At 36.7% G+C, this 26,013-nt stretch overlaps 1 long non-coding RNA gene and 1 other non-coding gene across 2 annotated transcripts in view; one reads left to right on the top strand and one right to left on the bottom strand.

The window, feature by feature from the left end:
• LOC123603912 overlaps window positions 1-5,833 on the bottom strand; it is a 45,648-nt gene extending 39,815 nt beyond the window's left edge. Inside the window, exon 1 of the long non-coding RNA XR_006715113.1 lies at window positions 5,669-5,833. This is a non-coding gene — a long non-coding RNA (uncharacterized LOC123603912). The remainder of the gene's footprint in view (window positions 1-5,668) is intronic.
• A 3,157-nt stretch (window positions 5,834-8,990) lies between these two features.
• On the top strand, window positions 8,991-9,149 carry LOC123582212. The gene has a single exon (XR_006704274.1). It is a non-coding gene; the product is annotated as a U1 spliceosomal RNA (small nuclear RNA).
• Window positions 9,150-26,013: the final 16,864 nt, after the last annotated feature.

Genomic DNA, 26,013 nt, shown 5'->3' with positions numbered 1-26,013 from the left:
CAGTCTTTCAGGTTATCCAGAGATGCAAACTCACCAGGCACTGCCCCAGAGAAGAGCTGAAATTCACATTTTGAATTGACAACTATGAATCAGTGAGACCTCAGTGTTCAGACTGAAGCTACTGGAACTGCAGGCCATCCACCAGGGGGCAGTAAGTTGAAGCAGGCATGGTCAATTTGACTCTTGAAGCAGATTTACTATTCAATAGGCAACTTGTTTGGATTTTATTACCAAATCAAGGAGCCATCACAATTTTTCCTGGAGGAAAAAGAGGCAACTCTAGCAAACCTCCAGGAACACAAAGGCCTGAGATGCTGACATGATTTGGGAAGCTGGAATGATACACTTAATGCTTTAGTTTCACAGAGTCTGATTCCCCACAAATAAGGTCTACTTGGGCCTGGACAAGCAGATTGCAAACCCTGAAGAGGCTGGTTATGATCAGGTTTGAGACTTGCCTCCTTGTTTGTTTCAGGACAGGCACGGTGATAATAAACAAAGTTGCTTTGCTTCTCTAGCTATCCACTCCTCAGGGTTTTGCAGACCTTAGGGCATAGAGGTTGCTCAGAAATTTGGGCTGGGGGAGGACAAGAGATGATCCTATCTTTGTTTTTGTTGTTTTAGAAAAAGCTTTGAGTGGCTGTCAGCTCCCCAAGGGAATGAGTTAAGTGAATACACCTTTTTCCTTCTATTAACTAGCAACACTGACTCTGCAGGAGGGTTGGACTTCGTCAGAAAGCTGACAAGTTTTGCTTCTGGACATGCTAAGAGGAGCTTCAAAGGGTCACAGTGCCCGAGAGGAATCATGAACAGCTCAGGAAAGGAAGGGGAATCCAGAAACTGAGTATGAGATTTCATAATGTGAATAGGAAGAGTCCCAGGGTAGCACATATAGAGATTGGGATTGTCTTTGCAGAATACTACCATGATACAACCAGAGAGATGCTGTAACAATACATACTAGCTAACGCTTATTTTGCATCTGCCGTGTGATGAGCACTGTTTTAAATGCTTACATATGATGATTTATTTAATCTACACAATAACCCTAGGGTGAGATACCATCATGACTACATTTTGTAGATGGAGAAACTGAGGCACAGAGACGTAAAGATCTCCCAAAGCAGGGCTCAGTGACTCAGCCTGTGCTTTTAGTATGCTGTTCTGCTTCACAAATGTGGCAGACAATTTCTTCATCAGGGTTTCAGGGGGGCAGAGTGCCAGAGTTGATTATTATGAGAAAGGTAGTTGTGGGGCACGTGGGTGGCTCAGTCAGTTAAGCATCCAACTTCAGCTCAGCTCATGATCTCACAGTTCATGAGTTCAAGCCCACGCTGGGCTCTGTGCTGACAGCTCAAAGCCTGGAGCCTGCTTCGGATTCTATGTGTCTCTCTCTCTGTCCCTCCCCCACTCATGCTCTGTCTTTCTCTCTCTCAAAAATAAATAAACATTAAAAGCAAGCAAGCAAGCAAGAAAGAAAGAAAGACAGGAAGAAAGGTAGTTATAAATTTGAGGTACAGGGAAACTCATCAAATAAGGTATTTAGAAAGCATTTTATGTTGAATGTTATGTATCCCCTGTCTCTGACACCCCTATACTTCAGTTTTAAGAAATTATGACTAAAAAATCTGTATTATTTTTCAATATTTCTGGGATTGAATTTCTCTTTGAATGTAGCACTGTGTAAAAAAATGGGTCCATGACTCAGGTTGCAATGGTTGGTCTAATTTAGAAAAAATTCTGTCACTAGTTATGTAGTTGCCATTTTTCCTTCTTTTGTGTAAGTTTTTTACTCAAAGTCATTAAAGCTCTTTAACAGTTGGAACTTCAGAATAATAAAGACTGCAGCGTGAGGTGGCACTACTGTGGCATAATGGTTCCAAGCACAGTGCGGTGTCTTATCCTGTTTTGTGTCCCAGGTCCTCTTCTGAATAGTTGTGTGACCTCAGGAAAATCACAAGAACTATCTGAGCCTTAGGATCTCTTCTGTAAAAAGCAGGAAATAATCTTTACTTAAAAGTGTTTTTGAGAGTATTGAATGAGATTGTGATTGTAAAATGGTAAAATGCTTGGCAAATAGTGAGAATATAGTGTAATATATTATTCTTGTTATTCTTAGCACTTCTCTTTTTTGATTGCTGATATCATCTTTAGTTTGAACTTCAGAAACACATCAACTTAGGCTGGATACCAGGTGATCTGACCGTAGTCACCTACTGCTGTACCTGGTCATTAACATTTATCAACAGTACCAGACATTGATAATCCTCCATTTTTTGAAATAAGTTTTGCACCTGGCTTCTGATATTCCTCCTACCATAGTGGTCACTTATCTCACACCTAATTCCTGTTCATTTTCCCATCTTCTTAATATCAAAGTATGCCAAGGCTTCGTTCTTGGAACTCTCCTTTATCTGCACTCCCTTTGTCTCTTGTTTTTTAATATGAATATCTTTAAAAAAAATGGATTAATTAATTAAATCCCAGTATAATGAAAGTACAGTGTTGTATTAGTTTCAGGTGCACAATATAGAGGTTCAGCAATTCTGTACATTACTCAGTGCTCATCATGATAAGTGTACTCTTAATCCCCTTCACCTATTTCCTACCCACTGTCCCTCTGGTAACCATCAGTTTGTCCTCTATAATTAGGAGTTGTTGTTGTTTTTTTGTCTTTTTTTCTTTGTACTTTGTTTTGTTTCTTAAATTCCACATATGAGTGAAATAATACGGTATTTGTCTTTCTTTCTGTAACTTATTTCACTTAGCATTATACCCTCTAGGTCCATCCATGTTGTTGCAAATATCAAGATATTACTTTTTTATGGTTGAGTAATATTTCATTGTATATACATACCACATCTTCTTATCCAGTTATCTGTTTATGGACACTTGAGTTGCTTCCATAACTTGGCTATTGCAAATAATGCTGCAATATATATAGGTGTGCATACTCAAATTAGTGTTTTGTTTTCTTTGGGGAAATACTCCATAGTGGAATTACTGGATCATATGGCAATTCTATTTTTAATTTTGTGAGGAACCTCCATACTGTTTTCCACAGTGGTTGAACCAACTTTCCTACCAATAATGCATGAGGATTTCTTTTTCTCCACATCCTGCCAACAGTTATTCTTTCTTGTGTTTTTGATTTCAGCCAATCTGACAGGTGCAAGGTGATATTTTGTGGTTTCGATTTGCATTTCTCTGATGATGAGTAAAGTTGAGAATCTTTTCATGTCTGTTGGCCATCTGCATGTCTTCTTTGGGGAAAAATGTCTGTTCATGTCTTGTATCCAATTTTTACTGGATTATTTGTTTTTTTGGTGTTGAGTTGTGTAAGTAATTTGAGTATCTTTTTAATGTCACATTCACATCGACTGCTTCCAACTTTATATCTCCCAAGTAAAACTCAATTTAGACTCACATATTCAATTGCTTATTAACATCTCTACTCAGATGCGTAATACACACAACACACTAATCATGCAAAACACTTGACTTCCCTCGAAAACTCATTCTATCCACACTCTTCCCTATCTCTAGTTTCTAAAAAAAAAACAAACAAAAACAAATAAGAAAAAAAAACACACCAGAAAACCTGAAATTATTCTTGGTTCCCCTTTTTCCTCATGTACTACATTCATGCCATTCCATCAGAAAACCCTACTGACTTCATCTTCAAAATATTTCCAGAACCCAACTACTTCTCGCTCAGTACCTCTTCTGATGCCATCCAGGTCCAAGCTACCATCATCTCTTGTCTTCATTTTTGCAAATGCCTCCTAACTGGCTTTATTGCTCCTACCCCTGCCTCCCTCAGTCTGTCCTCAACACAGTATTCCAAGTAATCCACTTAAAACTTAACTAAGATGCCGTTATGCCTCTGTTCACATCCAGTGTCACTCAAACGGAAGCCAAATAATAATTATAGTTGAGGCCACTTTCCTCTCTAACTTCTTGGACTTTTTTCTATTGCACACTCGTTCTCTAGCCATACTGGTGCCCTTGATTTTCCTTGAGTATGTTAGGCTCACTCCTTTCTCAGGGCATTTGCACTGGCTTTTCTCTCTGCCCGCATACTTTGCTTACAAATATTGGTAAAACACCCTCTCACTTCACTTCGACCACTCTATTTACAATGGTAATCCCTCCTTATCTCTATCTCCTTCACAAAGGTAAACTTGACTAAGACATTTGACTGTACTCTTTTTTGCAAACCAATTAGCACCTATTAATAGGCTCTGTATTTTATTATTGATTTTGTCTATTGTCTGATTCCTCAATTTGAATATTTCAGCTCCACCAGACCACCAGTCCACTGCTGTATTCTGAGTGCTAAGAACAACAGTTTTGGTAAATGGTAACAACAGCCCTGAGTGACACGTTAGACATTCAATCGGCACTGGTTGAATAAAGGAACAATTTGTTTATTCCTTATGAATTAGACAGTGTTTTGGCACCTTATTGCACCAATTACTGGAGTCAACAGGTATGGCTGCATACTATATAAATTTCAGTTCCTTTACAAGGCTGATTTCAAATATTTGGCATGAAAATGCATAGATCTTGGTCTCTGTCATCTTAAATGTTTACAGTAACATTTCCTTCTGGGGTGTGTAGTTATGAAAATATCATCTTGGTTCTCATTCCCTGTTCTCCACCAAAAAGAATGGAGAATTGCTCAGCTGAGAGAAAAAAAAATAGTATGTATTTTTTATAATCTTCTCTTTAGTGTTTAGAATTCTATTCTTTTCATTCTCACTTGTGACACCACTGGTATTGCAAACAATAGAACCCAATACTAAAATTTTCCTGCCATTTGGAATTCAGGCAATAGCTGCCTTGATCCCTGCTCTTCTCTTGCCAACAATTGGAGGAGCTATTACATTACATGCATGGACTGTCCAATGAACAGCAGGCCAGGTGTCACTTTGAGTGACAGCCTTCCAGTTTGCAAAAACTGTAATTCTGTTCATTCAATTGAGTGATTGTGTGGCTGTATGTCACTTTGCCTTCAAAATATCTCCTCTTAACTTGCACTGTTTTGACTGCATTCTGGAGTTGATGCTGTAAGGAGAGGGTGGTATAATGCAGAGAACACTGACAGTTTGAAGCATGTGCAAGCTGGAACATATCTCCTGCTGCAATGTTTATATCTTTGGCTAATAGTGATATAATTCCTCTTTCCTTTTTAAGTGACAAGTAGTTGGGATTTGTGCTTTTGTTCTTCTGTAAAAGGAAAAGCAGGTTCCTGTGGTCTGTAAGAGTAGGATTCATCTAGTTTTAAGATTTGGATCTAATTCCTCAACAACATTCTTAGATTAACTTAGTTGAATGGAATTAATAAAACTATGACTGTGCTAAACTGATTCTGTCATCTTACTCAAAATGGAGATCATTGTGTGGTTGATTTAGCTGCAGTTGTTCTCATTTGATGTTACTGTCAAGATAGCCACAATGATGAGCTTGGAAACGAAGTGGTCTGTTTAATTGGCCACAGGTGATAGTCAACGGACTGGTATTTTTCTTAGCAGCATTTAGCAGGGCTGTTTTTTCTCAAGTGTTCTGTGATGTTAAGTAAAAACATCTATATTGCCACTGACCCAGGCAGCAGTATAGTTGCTTTAGTTAGATGAACAATTTCCTAAAAATTGGGAAGACTTACCATTCTTCAGAGTCAGACCTCGAGTGGGAAGAAAAGCACCTCTCTTTGTGGCAATCTGTTCTTTATCCAAACAACAGCAGCATCATATTATGAAGGTCTGGACCTTTAGGATGGGGACTGAGACTTCATACTTTCAGAGAAGACTTTTCTCTGGTCTGAGTTCTGTTTTAGAGAGATGAATGTGTCAGAGACTGCTATGCATTGCCAAAATTCATTTTCTGCTCTTTCTGGGGAAACAGCTAGACTTATTTTCCAGTCTTTCTTTGGTTATGTGAAGGTATATGATAAGAGTTTTGGCCAGTGAAAATTTGAGTAGAAGTGATCTGTGTCACTTCTTTGTCAAAGTGGTAAAGATGCAGATGTGGCTTCCCTATCTGCTGGCTGAATGGAGGCACTCCACGGACCTAGATATGGGTTGGACCATGAGAGAGAAAGATCCTGAATTTCTGAATGGAGACTGCTTGAGTAGAAACACCTGTGTTGCAGTGTAACATGCGAGTGTACAGGAGTTTTCAGTCATTGAGATTTTAGGATTTACTTGCAAACAACAGCTAGCATTACTGTCCTAATTAGCCTGTCAGCCAAAGGCTGAATGAAGAGGGAAGATTCTGGAGTAAATAGGACCAGTTGGACTGCTCTTGTAATTCCGCCTAATTCTACAGTTGATGCAAGAAAGAAAAAAAAGAATTTTGAATAAATATTTATTATGCTACAACATAAATGACAAATTAAAAGGGACAAAGATAACCTCAATATTTTAAGCTGAGAAATTGGAACAGTAGTTACCTCAAAGAGTGACATTGTAAGAAGAGCTGAAGTGGGGATAATGATTATGAAGTGGATGCAGTGAATGTTGTTTGGCGTATGAACAATATGAAGAGTTGGAAATACAAAATGGGAGACTAGGTGAGAGGTTAGAGTGCAGCTTTAGATTTATGAGTCATTAACGTCTGCAAAGAAACTGAGAGGAATGGTAGATAAGAAGTATAATGGTAGCATAGATGAGGATCCTACTGTTAAAAGAGAAATAGGAATAGGTAAAGAAGGCAGAAAAATAACCACTAGAGACATATAAATGAAAGACAAATGAAAGAGCAATATAATATAAAAGCAGAGAAGAGAGTTTGCTAAGTAACTTTGCTTTGACTTTTTAAGGCTCCTTCCTGTAGACATACCTTTGCATGACTGTGAAGGATTTATATACCTATATATTGCTACTTTGTAATTTTTAAGGGATGGTCACTGGACTGGCCTACTGTAAGCCTAGGGCAAAAGAAGCATGGAAAGGCATAGGGCACATTTTGGGTTAGGTATATATTTCAACATCTATCACATATTTGTTGAGCATCTTTGATATGCTAAGCATTGAATAAAATGGGTAAAATGGGAGATGGTCATACTACTAGCCATAACACAGAGTCATAGGTGCCCTGATGTGCTTTGGGGATGCAAGGCTGGGGTTAATGAATTTGTTTCCCCTGAGACGATATGTCAGAAGGTGATATCAAAGCAAAGTAAATTTCAAACAGAGAGTGCACAATGAGCAAAGGCAAATAAGCACATAGATGGGAAAGAACTGAGGAATGGTGAGAGGTCATGTTTGGCTACTGGGTGATGAGGCTGGAAAAGGGAGGGCCTTTTGGACTTGTTCTGTAGCACTGTAGCTCTACTGAGGATTTTAAAAAGAGGAGAGACAAAGATCTCTGCTCTGGAAACATGGTTCTGGTAGACTTGAGGAGGCAGAATTAGATAGATATGGGAGAAACAGGAAACTTGGAGAACCATTAAAAGACTATTGCAATTGTCAGGTAAGAAATAATGAGAGCTCAGTAAGTAGAGTGGTAGGCATAGGAAGGAAGGAGGGAACATATATGAACATGTTTTAGAATTGGAAATGGTAGAGTTCTCTGACAGACTAGATGCAGAAATGAGTGGAAAGCTTAAGAAAATTCAACACTGCTGCCTAAATTTGAGAAGCCATTAAAGGTGTAGGGCGTGAGAAATTGGTATTATATATTTAGATTATTATCCACTACATCTAATCTGGGGGAAAAATTGCCTTCAGCTTCAAGGAATATCCAGAATCCAACTGCTTCTCATCATTTCCTCCTCTATTACTCTAGAGCAAGCTACTCTTCTCTTTTGCCTGGATTATTACAGTGCCTTCTAGTGTCCCTGAATCTACCCTTGGCTTTTGATAGTCTATTCTCGATGCAATAGGCAAAATTATCCTGCTAAAATATAAGGGCAAGCATCTCCTCTTCTCAATATCATTCACTAGCTTTCTACCTTCCTCAGAGTAAAACCAAAATTCTCATATAATCTACAAAGAATTGTCCAATCTGCCATCCTTTATGTTCTCCTCTCATTCACACATCCACAACCACACACCCATTATCTGCCATCTGGCTCCCTTAGCTACAGCTTCATTGGCTTCCTTGTGATTCCTATAATAGAACAGGTATATTTCTGCCTCAGGTCCTTTGCACTTGCTTTTGTCCCTGTCGGGAATGCTCTCTCTTGGAAACTTGTATGGTTCTGTGGTTTCACTTTTTTTCAGGTCTTTACTCAAATGTCATGTTTGCAGAGAGGCCTTCCCTTGTTATTCTACTTCAAATGTAAGCATGCCTTTCTTCCCCTTCTCTACTTAATTTTGATTCTTAGCACTTTTCATTGTTTAACATTCTTGATTTTTACTTAATTACACCTTGTTTAATAGGCTTCATGAAGGTGGGATTAAAAACAATTTTTTTCACTCTAGCAGGCAACAATGTTATTAGAATTTCTCCAAAACACTTTCAATAATATTCAAGATACATTACATAAATAATAAAGTAACAACAAAATTATTATTGCTTTTAAATGTTGAAACTGGGATTGTAGAAAGAGTTTTGAGGACATGTATTATAAAAAGCATGGTCGGGAAATGTGTCTCTTAAATGAGGTAAGGAGTTGAGGCAGAGATCAGCCATGCCATCTCTGTGAATTCCAGATCTGCATTGGGAGGCTGGATGTACACGGTTGGTGAGAGGGCTGTAAGTCATTGAAGGACTCAAAGATCTCCTTATATTTATATGTCTTTGAGACAGTAAGAAGGAATTAATTCTTGCCTGTTCTCCACGCTAAGCCATGACACTGAAAATCATATGGCAACATACATCATCACTCTCCTAACATCTCCAAACAATTCACCAATGATGTAACTATAAACTGTCAGCTTTGGAGAAATGTGTTTTAGACAACAATGGAAGTGTATGTGGAGAACATTATAATTACGTAACAACCGAACTAAAGAATTCTAACAGTGAAGAAGGTGAAGATAATAAACACTTGGCCGTGCAGATATCACGATCACAAAAGTGGTTCTCTCAGGGTGAGGCTCATCAATCGCACTTCAGGCTGTGCTGACCTCTGCAATTTCCCCAAATGTGGGAAACTTGACTGCATAATCTGTTAGTAGGAGACTGCGTTTGTGCTCCTTAAGAAAACAAAAACAAAAACAAAAACAAACAAAAAAACAGGTGAAGATAATAAAGTCAGTCTTATGAACTGCATGATTGATTCATCCATTTGTCAACACTGATTGAATCTGTCCTTTGTGCTAGGCACTGTTTGGCAGATAGGGATGCAAGATTAACAAAAAATAATGCTCATTGAAGATAAAGCTCACACTGTAATTAGCATCACAGGCAGGAAAATGAATAATTATTTCACTGTATAAAACACTATGACAGAGTTATACAAAAGATGCTATGGGAGGCAATGAGAAGAAAATGTCCGATCACAAAGTCTTTTGTTTGCAGAGATCCAGGATGCAACTTTGAGGAGAAAAGCAGTATACAAGGTTTTGTGTATATATTTATAGTAAAATAAATATAAGGAAGCATAAGGTTAAACTATTTTTTATTAGTCAAATTGATAGTTGAATTTAAAGATGATGCAGCATTTTTATAGATGATTGTGTGTTCAGCAGATGAAAATCTGAATCTAAAGCTCAAGATAGATGTTGGGGCTAGAAAGCAGTATTTTGATGTAGATTTATAGGTGATAAAGTTATGGAAGTGAATACGATTTCTCAGAGAACACAGAGGAAGATGACCCAATATCTATCTATCTATCTATCTATCTATCTATCTATCTATCTATCTATCTATCTATCTATTGGATGGGGGGGGGGGGGGGGAAGAGAAGCCTGTGACAGAAATGGTGGGAAAATATCAAGGGAGTTGGAGCCAATCCAGGAGACCCATTTTAAATATCAAGGAGGAAAAAAATTGGAGAAGGAAATTTTCAATCCTGTCAAATGCTTTGTAGCATCAAATGAAAAGACTGAAATGAAATATTACTAAAAGAAAATACTGCAGATAGCTTCTTTAATTGATGGGTAGATTCAAAGTTTTAAACCAGTTTTATTACTCTTTAGAATATTAGGCACCTTCATACCTACAAAAAGTAACTCAGGAACTAGAGAAAAAAAAATCATCAAATATAAAGTTTCCATTGTAGTCTTTCCATTGTATCAGCAAACACATTACCTGGTTTTTATTAGTCCAATAAAAGCTATGGCTTTTTCAAAAATTCAGGTTTGGATAAAGTCCACATGATTTTTGGATTTTCAAAATCTATTCAATAAGACCATAAGGAGGGTATAGCATGGATCCAATTTTATGGTATCTATATGTTTTCTCCAGGTCACTTGTTTCTTGCCCTCTTCTTTCCTAATATTTCCTATAGAGTTTCTCTGTGGTTTTCAAAATCCCGCTAGCATATTTTTGTCATACCCAACATTCATCTTATTGTGGGCTTAGATATTTTTGGAAGATCAAATCACTGAGCCTAATAAAACACAGATAATGGCATTTTAAACTATGTGGTACATCCATTTCTTAATGAGTTTAGGGGCCACACTGTCTGTTAAATGGCAGAGCGGGCACTAAGGCAGATTTGGGCCGCTGGTGGGCATCAATGTGATTACTGGCTGGAAGAAATGTGGATGAGTTGGTCTATGTCTAATCCTTTTGTGGCTTCCTGTGTGACACACTGTAATGAAAACATCACCGCAAATTACAAGAATTGTCAAAATGGGCTACCAGAAGATTTTTTTTCACTCTAGAGTTTGCTGACCAAAAATGTACAGTGTGTTGTGTTATATCTGTATGCTGCTCTTACTTAGTAGATGTACACAAGAGCTGAGCAATTAAGGCGTGGTAAGAAATCTTTGAAGTCAATGGATTGGGGGTCTAGCAGATAAGTGTTTCATAAATGCAAATACAGAAATAGGTTGAAAGTCAAGTTTCACTCCTAGGGCTAAAACTCTTATTTGCTTTTGAATGCTAGGTATTCAGTTCATTAAAGACAGTTATACTGTTTCTATACTTACTATTTGTGATTTTGGGTGATTTAACAGTTAAAAACACAAACTTTCTTCTATAAAACTATTTAATCATTTAGGTCCTTCTAGGAAATTTATATATAAATACATTAATTGTTTGCCTGGGCCATGCAATGTAGGTTAAAGTTCTTAGGAAAATGAAAAGATCGTAACCAATTCACTACTGAAACCACACAACTAGAGTAATAAGTATTTTTTAGTGATTTTCTCACTTACTCCTCCCAAGAGCTTTAGAGATCTGTAGTACTATCTTCCCATTTTACAGATTAAGTATCAGAGACAGGCACACACAGGCAGCAAAGTCAATGTCACGATTCAAACCCAGGGAGTCTGACTCCAGAGCTCATTACCTTGGCCACTCAACTAGTTTTTGCCTACCTATGCATACTTTGTGCTGCCATGTACTTTATCTCATTTGAGTTTCTCAGCAATATGAGGCAGGTGTGGAAGGACAACTATTCCTACTTTGAAGAAGAAGTTCACAATTACATGACTTACGCAGTGTCTCATAAAAAAAAAGGTGTGACAGATGACTAAATTCCAACTTTCTTAATTCTATTTTAGCCATTTGATATCCGTTAGTCAACTCACTTCTTTTAGAGAAACTAGAATTTTTCCTGTAAAAAAACAATGAAGTGTTCTATGTGCACTTTAAAAAATGTCATTAGCATTTCTCTAAAAGATAATAAAATATGAAAGCAAATCACACTTTTCTTTGATGCATTAATTCAACAGGTAGTTGTAAGGCAGTTTTGAAGGGCCAGAAATAGGGGTTATAGGTAGTAGCTGAGGTCATCAGAGAAAATACATCAGGTATTGTGAAAGCACCATGTTATGGTCAGCAAGGAATGAAGCCCTCAAAAGATTTTGATGTATACAATTAAGAATTTGAAATAGTTCAAGACTGTTGCCCTTTTTAAAATAGCTACTCTCCCCAAACCTAAAAGACCAAATGAATTAAGCACACACTTAATGAATGCTTCACATGTCCAGAACAGTAGGTAGAGGAGGTCAAAGATGACTGAGACTGAGCTCCAGCTTTCCAGGAAGGTCTTGTAAATAAGGAGTAGGCAACATGGCAATAGCTTTAATATGAGACAGAATGTGAGAAGTGCCATAAGAAAAGTAAAAAATACAATGGGGTTCAAGAAAGGGTGAGAGCACATCTGGTTGGGGGCAATCTAGAAAGCTTTGTAGGGAAACATGTTGTAGGATGGGCAGTGTTCTGGCACTGGAGAGAAATGTGTGCTGTGAGGCTAGTGGGAGCTTGCAATCCACAAACTGAGAAAGTAAATGGAAGTTTATATTTTTCCCTAATTTTTTGAAATCACACTTATTTTTAATGGTTCTCTGCAAAGAAGAGAAGCATATACTGTAATTGAATCTAAACACTTCTAATTGATAAGGCTTTTCTTCCAAGGAAGGTGCAGAATTGTGATCAAGATAATCTGAATGACTGTCTTTTGCAGTAAGTAGGAACTTAAAAAAAAAAAAAATGAGTGCCTAGGGGCACCTGGGTGGCTCAGTTGGTTAAGCGTCTGACTTCGGCTCAGGTCATGATCTCACAGTCTATGAGTTCGAGCCCCGCAGCAGGCTCTGTGCTGACAGCTCAGAGCCTGGAGCCCGTTTCAGATTCTGTGTCTCCCTCTCTCTCTGCTGCTCCCCTGTTCATGCTCTGTCTCTCTCTGTCTCAAAAATAAATAAACGTTAAAAAGAAAAAAAAATTAAAAAAAAAAATGAGTGCCTAAGTAATTGGCCTTTCAAGAAAAAGTCACTGGTAAGTTAAAAATAGAGTTAGTAACATCTTTGGAATTTCTTCTACTTCTCCACTTCTTAGTACAAATGACAGAGATTATAAAAGCTTAATTTTGGAATTGAAAAATGGATATTAGTGAAATGAGTAGAAAACTGTTTTTGAATATAGTTGCAATCTACAACTTTTTATAGGTTTATTCTTAAATATGGGTCAGTGTACAAAGGTCCTCTGCTTTTCACAAATATCCAAAACCTATTTTCTACCTGATAAAAATCTCACAGTTCATCATGCTAGAATGTCTGAGATTCATTAGAACATACCAAATACATTCCACTTATCAAATGAATGAAAGTACCAGAAGGTTGCTATGCTGAACACAACCTATATAACAAACATGTGTGGCAACTCCCCATGGACCTACTGCATTACAGTGGTAACAACAGTGAACTCAGTCCCTAAGCTAACAGTGTGAGACTCTTCCTTCTCTCAGGCCACAAAGCATTTCCTAGGAACAGTTACCCAAAAGTGTTCGAGTTATTAGCACCTAATTATGTTTTAGCTAATATAGGCACCATCACAGTACAAAATAAAAGAAATAGGAGGATGGAGAATCTGCAGTGAGTAAATGTAAATTTAAGAATGGTCAGATAGGTTTTACACAATATTGTCAGACTGATTTAGGTGAAGGCTGAAGCTGTTTTAGTGGACTCAAACTTCAATTCCTGAAAAGGAAGAATGGAGTTTTCTTCTGAGAGAAAATAATGTTCTATTCACATGATTTAAGGCCCTTCTAATCTGTTTTTTTTCTAGATTTGCTTTCAGGAATTTAGCGTACACTGAAAAAGAACTAACTGATTATACGATGCTAATAGAACACTTAGAAATTCCTATGTTTAAATGGCTCAAGTTCATTATTTTAAGAGTTTAAGAAAATAATTTAAGGAGAATGTTAGGGTATTTTGTTGTTATTTCCATACTCAGTCCCCGGTTTGCCTTTATTTAAAGACACACTTTATTCCTTAGAACAATCTTAGGTTTATAGCAAAATTGAGCAGAAAGCACAGAGCTCTCATATAGCCCTGTCCCCACACAGGCACTATCTCCCTCACTACAGACATTCCCCACCAGAGTGGTGCACTTGTTACAATCGATGAACCTACACTGACACATCACTATCAACCAAAGTGTACAGTTTACATTAAGGTTCACTCCGGTGTTGTATATCCTATGGGTTTGAACAAATGTATAATGACATGTATCTATCACTGTAGTATCATTCAGAATTATTTCACCATCCTAAACATCCTCTGTGCTCTGTCTCTGTCCCTAACTCCTGGCAACTATAAATCTTTTTACTGTCTCCATAGTTTTGCCTTTTCCAGGACATCATATGGTTGGTATTATACAGCATGCTGCCTTTTCAGATTCGCTTCTTTTACTTACTAATACGTATTTAAGTTTCTTCCGTATATTTTCATGACTTGATAGCTCATTTCTTTTTAGCACTTTTTAGCACTAATATTCCATTGTCTGGATATACCACAGTTTATCCATTAACCTACTGAAGGACACCTTTGTTGCTTTCAAGTTTGGGCAATTATGAATAAAGCTGCTATAAACACCTGTGTGCAGGTTTTTGTGTGGACTTGGGTAAACACCAAGGGGCATGATTGTTGGATAGTATGGTAAGAGTATGTTTGTTCAGTTTTGTAAAGAAGCTGCCACATTATCTTCCAAAGTGGCTGTATCATTTTGCATTCCTACCAATAACGAATTAGAGTTCCTGTGCTCCATATGCTCATCATTTGGTGTTTTCACCTCTGGATTTTGTCTGCTCTGGTACAGTAGTATAGTTCTAATAAGATTTTGTCTGTTCTAATAGTTTTAATTTGCATTTCTCTAAAGACATATGATGTGGAACAATTTTTTATATTCTTATTTGACATAGGTATATTTTCTTTGTTGAGGTCTTTATTTAGGTATTTTGCCTATTTTAAAAATCATGGGTTTTTTTGTTTGTTTGTTTGTTTTTGTGTTAATCACTGTTGAGTTTTAGAGTTCTTTGTATGCTTTGGATACCCATGATGAGGGACCCTAACTAAGGCAAGCTAAGCTCCAAGCACAAGCCAGCATTACTGCCCCCTCCCACCACCAAGGGTGGGATTTGTGTGACATTCCTTAGGCACTCCTGGCTGCCCAAAGACAAAGGAAAGGACAGAAAACAAAAGGTTAAACTGATAAGAGTCTCCATCAGTTTACAAATATCTTAGTAAATTACAAGAAAAAGGCAATCTTATCAATAGTCTAATCTCCAGAAACCTACAGACTCAGTTTCCTGGAGCTCCAACATCTCCCTCCCTTCCATACTAATATGAGGAACAAAGGCAAGAAGGAAATGGCAGGTAAAACTGAATTTCCTTATAAGCTGCAGCCCAATGACAAATCCTTGAGGCAGGCAGAGTAAAAAAGTTTCTCCAGGAACTCCCTACTGTCTTAATGTTAATGCTTTGCTAGAGGGAAAAACAGCTTTAGCTTGACAACAGCTAAGCCTCCAGTAATGTGTAAATCTTTAGCAGATGAAAGTCTCTTTGGAAACTCCCTCTTGACTTTATCTCCCCAACAACCACAATGCCATAAAACGGTCACCCACCCACACTAGCAGTGCAGCTCTTCCTGCCCCCAGGTCCTGTCCCCGGGCTTTAATAAAATCACTTTTTTGCACCAATGACATCTTCAAGAATTCCTTCTTGGCGGGTCAGCTCCAGACCCCACAAACCCCACCATCACCCCAAAACCTCATCAACGATCCTTTATCAGATATACTTTTTGCAAATATTCTCTCCCAGTCTGTGGCTTTTGACATTATCTTTCACAGAGCATAAGTTTTTAATTTTAATGAAGTCCAGTTTATTGATCATTTCTTTCATGGATTATGCCTTTCCTGTTGAATCTAAAAAGGAATCACCATACCCAAGGCCATCTAGATTTTCTCCTAGGTTGTCATCTAGTTTTACAGTTTTGCATTTTACATCTAGTCTGTGAACCATTCCAGTTAATTTTTTGAAGGGTATGAAGTCTGTGCCTACATTCATTTTTTTGCATGTGGATGTTTAGTTGTCCAGCACCATGTTGAAAAGACATGAAATTTATCCATTGTTCTCCCGCTGCTCCTTTGTCAAACATCAGTGGACTATATTTATGTGGGTCTATTTCTGGGTTCTCTATTCTATTCCATTGATCTATGTATTTGTCTATTATTTTGCCATTATGGGGTAATTTTTTCTAATAGTATGCAAATTATAATTACTTGTTATAGATTATAATTACTTGTTATATATTTTATATTTATGAAGATGAAAGAAAAAGCTCTTCTTACATGTTCTTCATGTCAAAATGTTTTAGTTATACGAATTTTTTTCAAGTCTCTGAGATAACAGTAGGAGAACCAAACTTAGTTCTCTTTCCAATGAGTTGTAAAATGGGATACTTGAATTTCCTGAAGAAAAAATTGGCATTTTGAGTCTTGGAAGGAGGCTTCCCTGCTAAGGAGGCTTTCCACTGCTAATTCTCAGACTCTGCACTGGATCCATTAACTTTCTCAAACTCCATCTACTCCAGCCTAGGGCACAGAAGGTTTCCTTGTCCAGGGGCTGGGGCTCTCAGGGTGAATCTGAATGTTAAGGAAACTATTCTGCTGGAATGAAGGGGTGAGGTGGGTGAGGGGTGAGTTTCTTTACTCCTAATTCTTGCCCAAGGGCAGAATCAGGAGGGCAGAAGCAAGTGCTCAAACTTCTCTTCTTTCACTATCTTTTCTCTTTTTGCTCTCCCTTCCACTTAACTAAGGATTCCTTTGCCAATACACTCACTGCAAGTGTAGCGGTTCTATGATTTAAGTGTTCTTGAAACATCTTTTCAAAATACAGATTCTTAGGCCTCATTATCCAGAAGTTATGATTCCACAGGTATGAATGGGTTACAGAAATCTACCTTTTGAGCAGGCTCCTGTCAGGTGTTCTAATGTGGATGGTTCCAGAATGCACTTTGAGGAATTTTGTCACAGAGGTAGTTTAGTACTAATAAATTAACTGCTACAGTGTTTTTTTTTTTTAAGTACATAAAAATAGACAGAAAATATGAGCTAAATAGCATTTAAAATTCAAGATTTCACCAATTATAAATACAAATTATCAAATAAAATAGCTGTAATGCTTCTGAGAGGTTACTACTTCTAAGATTCTCTGTCAGGAACAATGAATACACAAAGATGTGTATGCCCATTAATGTAAATAACAGATCCAGACTGTAATTAGGCTCATGAGAAGGTGCTACAAGTGGTGTTAACATTTACTGACAAAACTTGACCATGAATTTTCTTATTTGATATTGCTTATTCTCCCAAATTATGTTTTCTAAGTAAACACATCACTAATGGACCTAAAACAGAAATTAAAGTTTTAGGCAGTTTGTTTCCAAGCACTGGTACTTTCTAGGACAGAATTTATGTTAAAGCAAACATTGATAGAACATGAGGGTGGAACTCATTTCACTAGTCCATGAGTTCATTTTGTGATAGTGAAATACTTTCTGATTTCATTTTTTTCTGTTTGTTTTGGTTAAAATTTCACACTACCTATGTCCAAATTATCTCAACGTGCCTCTTTCCTTCTGATCTGTATGTGTTTAGCCAATGTGTATTTTCAACCTAATATAGGATCTAATTCTTCATTGAAATGGTACTCACCAGAAGCTTTTTTCATTCAACAATGTACTGTCTTTTCCTTGAAAATTTATTTTGAAAGCTGTTAAGAAAAATGTAGAGCTAAACTTTTTATATGTCAAAATGAACACATTGAATATTCTCCATTTAAAAACATTATGATCTTTAGTATTTTTCTAGGAATATATAAAAAAAAGTATCTCCACCAATGATTAAATATATAATTAAACGTATTTTGGTAATAGTTAGCTTAATTTTATTATTAGCCTTTCAAGAACAATATGAACAAAGCTTTTTATGATCTGTCCCTGGAAAACGACTGTCAGCTGTCAATTTTATCACAACTCAGATCTCTTTATGGGTGAAATCCAACATTAGTAACTCCTCCTTCATCTCATGAACTAAGATAATAGTTCTGAATGTAATAACTTGATTTATCCATTTAACAACCGTTTACTGACAGCCTATCTTGGGCAGGGCATTGTTCTAGGCACTTCATGCAAATGAAGCTATTCGCATTTCCATCATTCAGTTCTAATAACTTTTTCTATTAAAAACATTTACAAGCGTGAAGCTTTCACACAATTAAAAAAAATACACAATGTGTTATTGTTGGAAGGGGAAAATAAAGTCTTCTCCTCATCTTACTGTGTTTGTATCCAACTCTGCAGGATTAATTATTTTTCTCAGGTATTCAAAAGCATACTTTTAAATAACCTGCCATGCACATACAAGAATACAAATATACCTATAGACACCTTTGTATACACTGTTTATAACAAAATGGAACAATACTAAAAGTACTGTTTAGCAATTTGCCTTTAAATTTCAGTAAACATAAAATGAGTATCTGCATACGCCAATCATCTCACTCTTACCAGTATATAGCCTCCTATTACTGGACATTAACTTACCTAATTTTCTTCTTTTGCTATTTACAATAATATTATGTCAGATGCAGGTCTGCATATAATCTGACACTCTTTTGCTAATACTTATGTAGGGTAAATCTTAAAAAATCTTAGAATTGTTAGGTCTATAACAGATACATATAAAAGTTTTAATATGTACTATCAAATGATATTTAAATTTTCTATCGCTGTGTAACAAATTACCACAAATTTACCACAATACACATTTATTTTTTCACAGTTTCCAAGGACCAAGAGTCTGGCATGGTTTAGCTAAGTCCTTTGCTCAGGGTCTTACAAGGCTGCTATCAAAGTGTCAGATGGGTCTGGGGTCTCTTCCGAGGCTTGAGGCCTCTTCCAAATTCACATAGTTGTTGGCAGAATTCATTTCCTAGTAACTACAGAACTCACACTGGCTTGCTTCTTCAAGACCAGAGGAGAGATTCTCTATTTCTGACTCTGATATCTAGACCTTCTATTAAAGAGCTCCTGTTATTAGATCAGGTCGGCCTAGGATATCCCTTTTAAGTAACTTACAGCTGACTGAATAATCTTACCTGCAAGCCCCTTCACTTTTGCCATCTAATGCAATATAATGAAATCCCATAATTTTTGCCATATTCTATTGGTTAGAGCAAGTCAAGATCTTACCACACTAAATGTGAGGGGCTATACAAAAGCAGGGGCCACTGAAAGTCATTTTAGAATTCTGTGTACCACAGTATTCAGTTTGTGTTCAATTCAAATTTGTATTCAGTTCAAAGTATTCAATTGAAAGTACCACACTAAGAGTGTCATAATAATTTATATTCTCCAAAAAGCAGAAACAGATCCATAAATGGTTTCCGTAAATCAGATCCCCATGGTCTCCAGAGGGGAGTGGCATGGGTGGCAAAATGGATGAAGGAGAATGGGAGATATAGACTTCCAGTTATGGAATAAATAAGTCATGAGGATAAAAGGTATAGCACAAGGAAGATAGTCAATGGTATTGTAATAGAGCTTTGGTTTTATGGTAACAGATGGTAGGCAGACTTGTGGTGAACACAGCATAATATATAGACTTATTGAATCACTATGCTGGACACTTGAAACTGATGTAACACTGTGTGTCAACTGTACTTTAATAAAGAAAAAAAATCTGAAAGTTTTTTGAGGAGGGCTTTACCAGTCAAGGTTTAGTCAGGCAAGGAGAGGCCACTCTATGAATTCCATGAATCAGCAATTTTAGTATTTGGAATTAGAAGCTTTTATAACCACGAAGGGCAAAGGAAACATCTAGATGGCTGCCAGAAATGATTTCTGGCTGTTGCAACAACATGGGTGGTTCTTTACAATTTGCCAGTAAATTGCTAAAATCTCTCAGGAATTTCTGGGAAGCACTGACCAACTACCTCAGTCAGCAGCAGGGAAATAGGTGGGTGTCTAGAGCTAGTCAAAATCTCACATCTGCACACACATCTGACTGCAGCAACCTCTGGAGAATGATGGTCCTTCCCCCTCTCCAGCTTCCATAATCCAGCATGAGTATGTCTTATTAGCATGGTTCCTGGAACATGCAATGAAAGGGATTTGGAGAAAGGTAATTCCTGGTTTCTCATCTTGATGAAAGGAACTTTAAAAGGAGGCTTGGTGATGCTGAGCTAACACCAGACAATCTAGTGACTATTTCCCACATCTTTTTCAACATTAAAAGTGATCAGTCTTCTAAAATTTTGTCATTCAAATAAGTGTGAAAAATAGTTGTGTGTGGTTCATTTTAACTTCCATTTCCTTGATTACCAGTAAGGTGAATCACCTGTTTGTTCTAGCATCTTAATCCAATATGTTTAACAGTGGATATTTTATCTCTTAGAAGACACTGATATAAACTCGGGATGTCCCAACCTGTTTCTACATAAAGCATTCAGACTGCCCCCAGTTTCCCCAATCAACCACTGATTTAAAAGGAAAAGAAAATACAGCCAATTCTGGAAATCCAGCTTCATCTTTCAATTTCAGGGCTTTGTTAAAACTACTCTATCATAAAGAAAATACTTAAATATTGGCACATGCCCAAGGATCAGATGGCACAGATAACTCTAATGAGTTATATATAGGGAATAATTAAAGGGAAAATAACATTTTTAAATCAGCGTCTTAGTGTTAAACTTAGAAGATATCAATATTGATTGTTGTATTTTACACTTAAAAGCTCATTTGAATTTCCTCCTTTTCACTTCATATCTAGCAATAAACCATTGTTTCTAGACAAAAGCGGGTAACACACAAAAAAATGTTTTCTAGCCAGACCCCTATGTCATCAATAATTCAAAGGCTAAAAATGGGGCCTACTGGCAATCACTGCTATTTTAAAAAATCATTATGTTTAATTTCTACATGCTGTTTAGTCAAACTTGGAAAGCATATGCTAGTATTTCTTTTACATAACATTTTTTGTTTCATATATAGTTTAGGCTCATTTTAGCTACTAAAATTATATGTTGTATCCTATCAAGCTTTGCTTTTATTTTAGAAATATCTATTATGGATTCAGTGTTTAATTTAATCAACAGAAAACTAGGTGAACAGCAAATAAATTGCATTTCTTGGCAATCCTGGAAATGATTGTTTTTCATTTTGTTCATTATTGAATGTGTTTTGTGTACTCTACAAAAATACTATCTCAATTACTATCCACTGAGCAAGAATTCAACCCATTATATCAATAAAATACAGTAATATTTTTAGAATGGTCCTGAGCAATTGATTGCATACGGTGGAGAACTGCTAACTATAGTAAGAAATAAACCCCTAAAGCTCAATGGCTAAAAACAATAGAAGTTAATTTTTACTCATGAAACAGTCTGATGCAGGTGTTTCTGATCTGCAGGCATCTTTCCCCCTGTATGGCGATTTAGGGAACTAGGTTTCTATTATCTTCTGTATATATAATCTTTGGAACATGAAACTTGTCCTCTGCATCTAGCTTGGAGTGGGAAATTCCCAGTAAAATCTTTCAATTGATTAAACTGCCTCTGGGAGAAGGCCAGACTAACTGTAAGGCACCTAGAAAAGCCATTTGGTTGGGCAAAATAACTCAAGGAAAAAAGGAGCTTTCCATAGGAAGATTCAGCTTTCCATAGGAAAGCCTGCAGTCTCAAGGAGTGCCCCTTCAATTGAAAGAGAAACATGGGATTTGTGTGTGTGTGTGTGTGTGTGTGTGTTAGAGAGGGAGGGAATGGTGGTAGCAGTGGTGGTACTGAGAATGGAAAAAAGAAACAGAAAGAAAAACAAACAAAAAAAGGAAATGTGAGCACATATCTTGAAATGAACTATGGTCATTTCATCAAAGAAACATATCACTTTTTGGGGATAAAATCCTATTGTCAAAGATTCCATGAGCCTAGTCTAAAAGCCTATGATTGCTCCAGATTTAAAACAGGTCTTTGGATTCTCTCCTTTGTAAGTGCAGGTGACTGACAAATCTGTGCAGTCTACATGGGGCTTATTCTAATGATCACTTCAATAGCAACCAAAGAGGACACTGAAAAAGAAAAAAATCTCTTATAGGATAGAACTGAGAAGATCTTCCCAAGGTGTGAAATTAGGGCTTACTAAAGGAACATCCCCATACTCTTCACTGAAAAACCTCAATATTTGCCTAGTAGGATTTCAGAATTGCTACAGGCCAGTGGGTTTTTTGTGTCTAATAACTATCCTATTTTCATTGTAGTTACTATTCCAGCACTGTGCAATGAGTGGCTGTAGGACAGATGGATTCACATTTGAAAGTGATTTGGAGGTGACTACACATCCCTCACAGATAATGGACTTTGATGAGGATGCCAAGAGAGTGGGCCCTCTGGCTTTCTCCCGTGAGGAGGGATTGAATGGGATCCATGTGTGGAAAGAAGGGAGCAAAGGAATGCTTGGTGCTCAGAAAGGCAGACTGACAAACATATTGATGTTCTCTCAATGTTCCATCTGCTTCCCCATGCTTCCCAGCCTGAGTCCCTGACTTATGGAACAGAGTTCCCTGCAGAGTGCCAACTCAAGGCAGGGCAGGTAGCATGGAAGGTAAGGCATGGAATTGAGAGAAAAGACAAAAAGTAGAAAATCTGAACATGCTATGACACATTTTGTTTATATTAAAATTTAGGAATAATACAGAATCCATCATCCATCTGATAGAAATGATAGTAGCTTACACTTACTGAGCATTTATGTATGCCAGCTTCTGTACCATTTAGTCATTATGCCCTGAGTTGGTAGTATTATTCCATTTTACAAATGAGGAAACTGACTTAGAGTGAAGTTAAGCAGCTTTTCAGTGGCACACAGCTAGTAAGTAAGTGGCAAAAATGATATAAATGACCTCAAGCAGATTTATAAATCAAGCAGAAGGCAAAGTGAGAAAAGGTTCAAGAACCAAGGGTAGAGTACCAGAAAGCTCTGTTGTTAACATAATTGATGTGTTTGCCAGAAGGGGCAAAGTTAAGGGCCAAGAAGCACCAGAGACTGGTTATTACCAATTCAATTTTTGTGGAATTTTCTAACTAGGTGACAGTTATCAGTTATACGAAGGGATGTGTTTTTTGTTTTGTTTTGTTTTGTTTTTTAGAAAGAGAGAGAGAGAGAGAGAGAGAGAGAGAGCGTGCATGAGCTGAGAGGGGGCCAGGGGAGAGGGGAAAGGGGAGAGGGGAGAGGCGAGCGAGAGAGAGAGAGAATCCCAGGCAGGCTCCATGCTCAGAATGGAACCCGACACAGGGCTTGATCCCATGACCCTTGGGATCAAGACCTGAGCAGAAACCAAGAGTTGAACACTCAACTGACTGAGCTACCCGGGTACCCCTGAAGGTGGATTTTATGATAAAATTTACCTAGGCCTATTTTTTCCCTTTCTCTCTTTTTATATCTCAATTATGAACACATGTGAAATGTTTACTTGAAATACATAATAGGCATTTTATAAGTCAAACTTCAAATTCCAGACTAGTATAACACTACATAAAATTAGGACAGGACTTCAAATTGTACTTAAAAAAAAATATTGTATGCATAAGATATGTTATTCTTTGAAACAGACTCTTTAAAGTTCCCCTAAATATAACATTTTTTAAAGGAAAAAGTGAACAAAATACAATAGTTTATCTTAAACTGCTATTGTTTGGAAACTTTTTTGCTTTGAGTGTTATACATTATTTTTGAAACTGATTTGCTCTTGGTGCTACCAAACTAAAAATGCCATCAGGAATGAGGTATTATTGTGGCTACATTTTGTTATAAGAACTACCAAATTTAAATGTCATGGGTGATATTTCCTTTTTCACTAGATACTTAATTTGGTGTCAGAACCCTTCTTTTATTTATTTATTTTTTAATTGCAATAGAAGTCACCCATTGCTCTGGATTCTTTTCCTTATTTTAAAATTTCAAATTCTACTATTCACATTACTAGAAATTTAAAATATAAGAAAAGTAAACAAACTACAATAACACTGTGGTCAAGTTAACTTTTGTCTGATCCTTTCCATTAAAAATATTCATAATTTTAAAAATATATGCCACCTCTAAAAACATATATACACATAATTTATGCTACCGCTATATTATTAATTTTCTTCTCATTTTCCGAATGAAAGATGATGCACACATTAAAAACAGAACCTAACCTAAAAGATATGGCTACGATAAACATTTGAATTTGGAGTCCTTCCTTAAAGCACCCTAAACTTCTTAAGAGATGCCCTATAGTGTCAGACACAGATTCTCTTGTGATGGATGAAAACATTTCTATCCTTTTAGTTATCATGAGAAGTTGTTCACTCTAAGATTCACGTTCAGAACTCACGGTGCCAACTAAGATTAACACCTATTTTAGTTCAAACAAATACCTCTTGTTCCAGAAATGACTTCACTGATGTGACCTAATAGGTATATCATGCCCAGGGGAGTAATCTTATCTTAGTATGGTTTTTTCTACATTTCTCATCACTGTTGCACAAGGGTTGACTTGTATAATATTAATAATGTTTTCAAAATCTATGCAACAATGTAATGAACTCAGAGAAGGCTGCAGTGGCATAAAAAGTGCTGAACAGGCACACTCCAATTAACACGGGAATCTTTTGCGATTCACATCAGTACTTCAAAAGCAAATTATATGCGTCATTATTTTGCATTGTATTCCCTGGGATAAATCTAACAATATTAATGAAATATCCAAGGAATGCCCTAAAATTCTAAAGGACAAATAAAATGTCATCTTGCCTCTCTGTATATACATTTGTTGCATCTACCCATGGAAATTGTGGCTCTAATGAGTGAATTCTGAAAAAAGAATTCCACAGTTGGATTTTGAGCCTGAAATTACACTTAGTGTTACATGACTGGTAACCCTCATAAAAAATACGAGGTTAAAATTATCCTTCTAACCATTCTAGAAATATATTTTTAGGTTTCTTATAGCTTTTAAATAATCATATATAAAATGAATATTAAAGAGAAAAGATCTTGATTAGTTTTTTAAAAAAATTTTAACGGTAAAGCTCATTAAAAAATAATAGTGCCCTTTTAAAATATCTTATTATTGGATATATAATAATTTTTAATTTTTCTTTTTATTTTAAATAATTCAACAGGAGATAATATAGGTAAGCTTGACGAACAAAAGATCACGATGTGTTTCATTTATCTAATCAAGACAAATGAATAAAATATGAGTTCACTCAAGTAAACACTCCAGGTAGACTGCAAACTTTAGCTGTAAATAGGTTTTTAAAAAGTGAATTAAAGAAGGGGCGCCTGGGTGGCTCAATACATGAAGCATCTGACTCTTGATTTTGGTTCAGGTCATGAGATCATGTTTGGGATTCTCTCTCTCCCTCTCTCTCTGTCCCTCCCTGCTCATGCTCTCACTCTGTCAAAATTAATGAGTAAACATTAAAAAAGGGGAACGGAAAGTTACAGTAGAGATAGCCTGGGGCTATTAACTGCTTGAATGATCAGCACTAAAAATAATAAAAAAGACAAAAAGATTTATTCATTGTGTCTAGAATATTAAAAAATATTTGGTGACACAGCAAAGTAATATTAAGCTTGTGAGCAGGTGTCTGATTATTAATTTTATCAACATTTAAGAATATATTTTTTTGACCATGAAAAGATACATATTTAAAATGATGCCATAATCTTTTCAATGTCTGCCTTCACTTCATGAGAATGAGATCTAGCTGTGACTCCACAGATAGGGGTTGACCCTCCCAGAGGGTCAGGCTTCCAAGGTATGAAGCTTGTGATCAATGCTTCAGCACACTCTATTAAGAAAACGATTATTAAGAACACTGACTGGAATGGGCATTTTCGCGGAATTTATTATAGATAACATTGTATTTCTGGTGGCATTACAAGGGATGAAAGCTCCATTAACCTGTTAAGCACAGAGGGTATAAAAATGCTAATAAGTAGAAAATCACAAAGACTGGGAGGAAAGATTTTACTGCAGTGCTGTGTTCTAAATGGATGAGAGAAATTCAGAAAGCTGTTTGTACATGGAGCTAGGTCTTCATCTCTTTGTCATAGAAAGGG

The sequence above is a fragment of the Leopardus geoffroyi genome, chromosome A1 (genome assembly GCF_018350155.1).
Source record: "Leopardus geoffroyi isolate Oge1 chromosome A1, O.geoffroyi_Oge1_pat1.0, whole genome shotgun sequence".
NCBI classification, from domain to species: domain Eukaryota; kingdom Metazoa; phylum Chordata; class Mammalia; order Carnivora; family Felidae; genus Leopardus; species Leopardus geoffroyi.
This window is presented reverse-complemented; position numbering and strand designations above follow the sequence as displayed.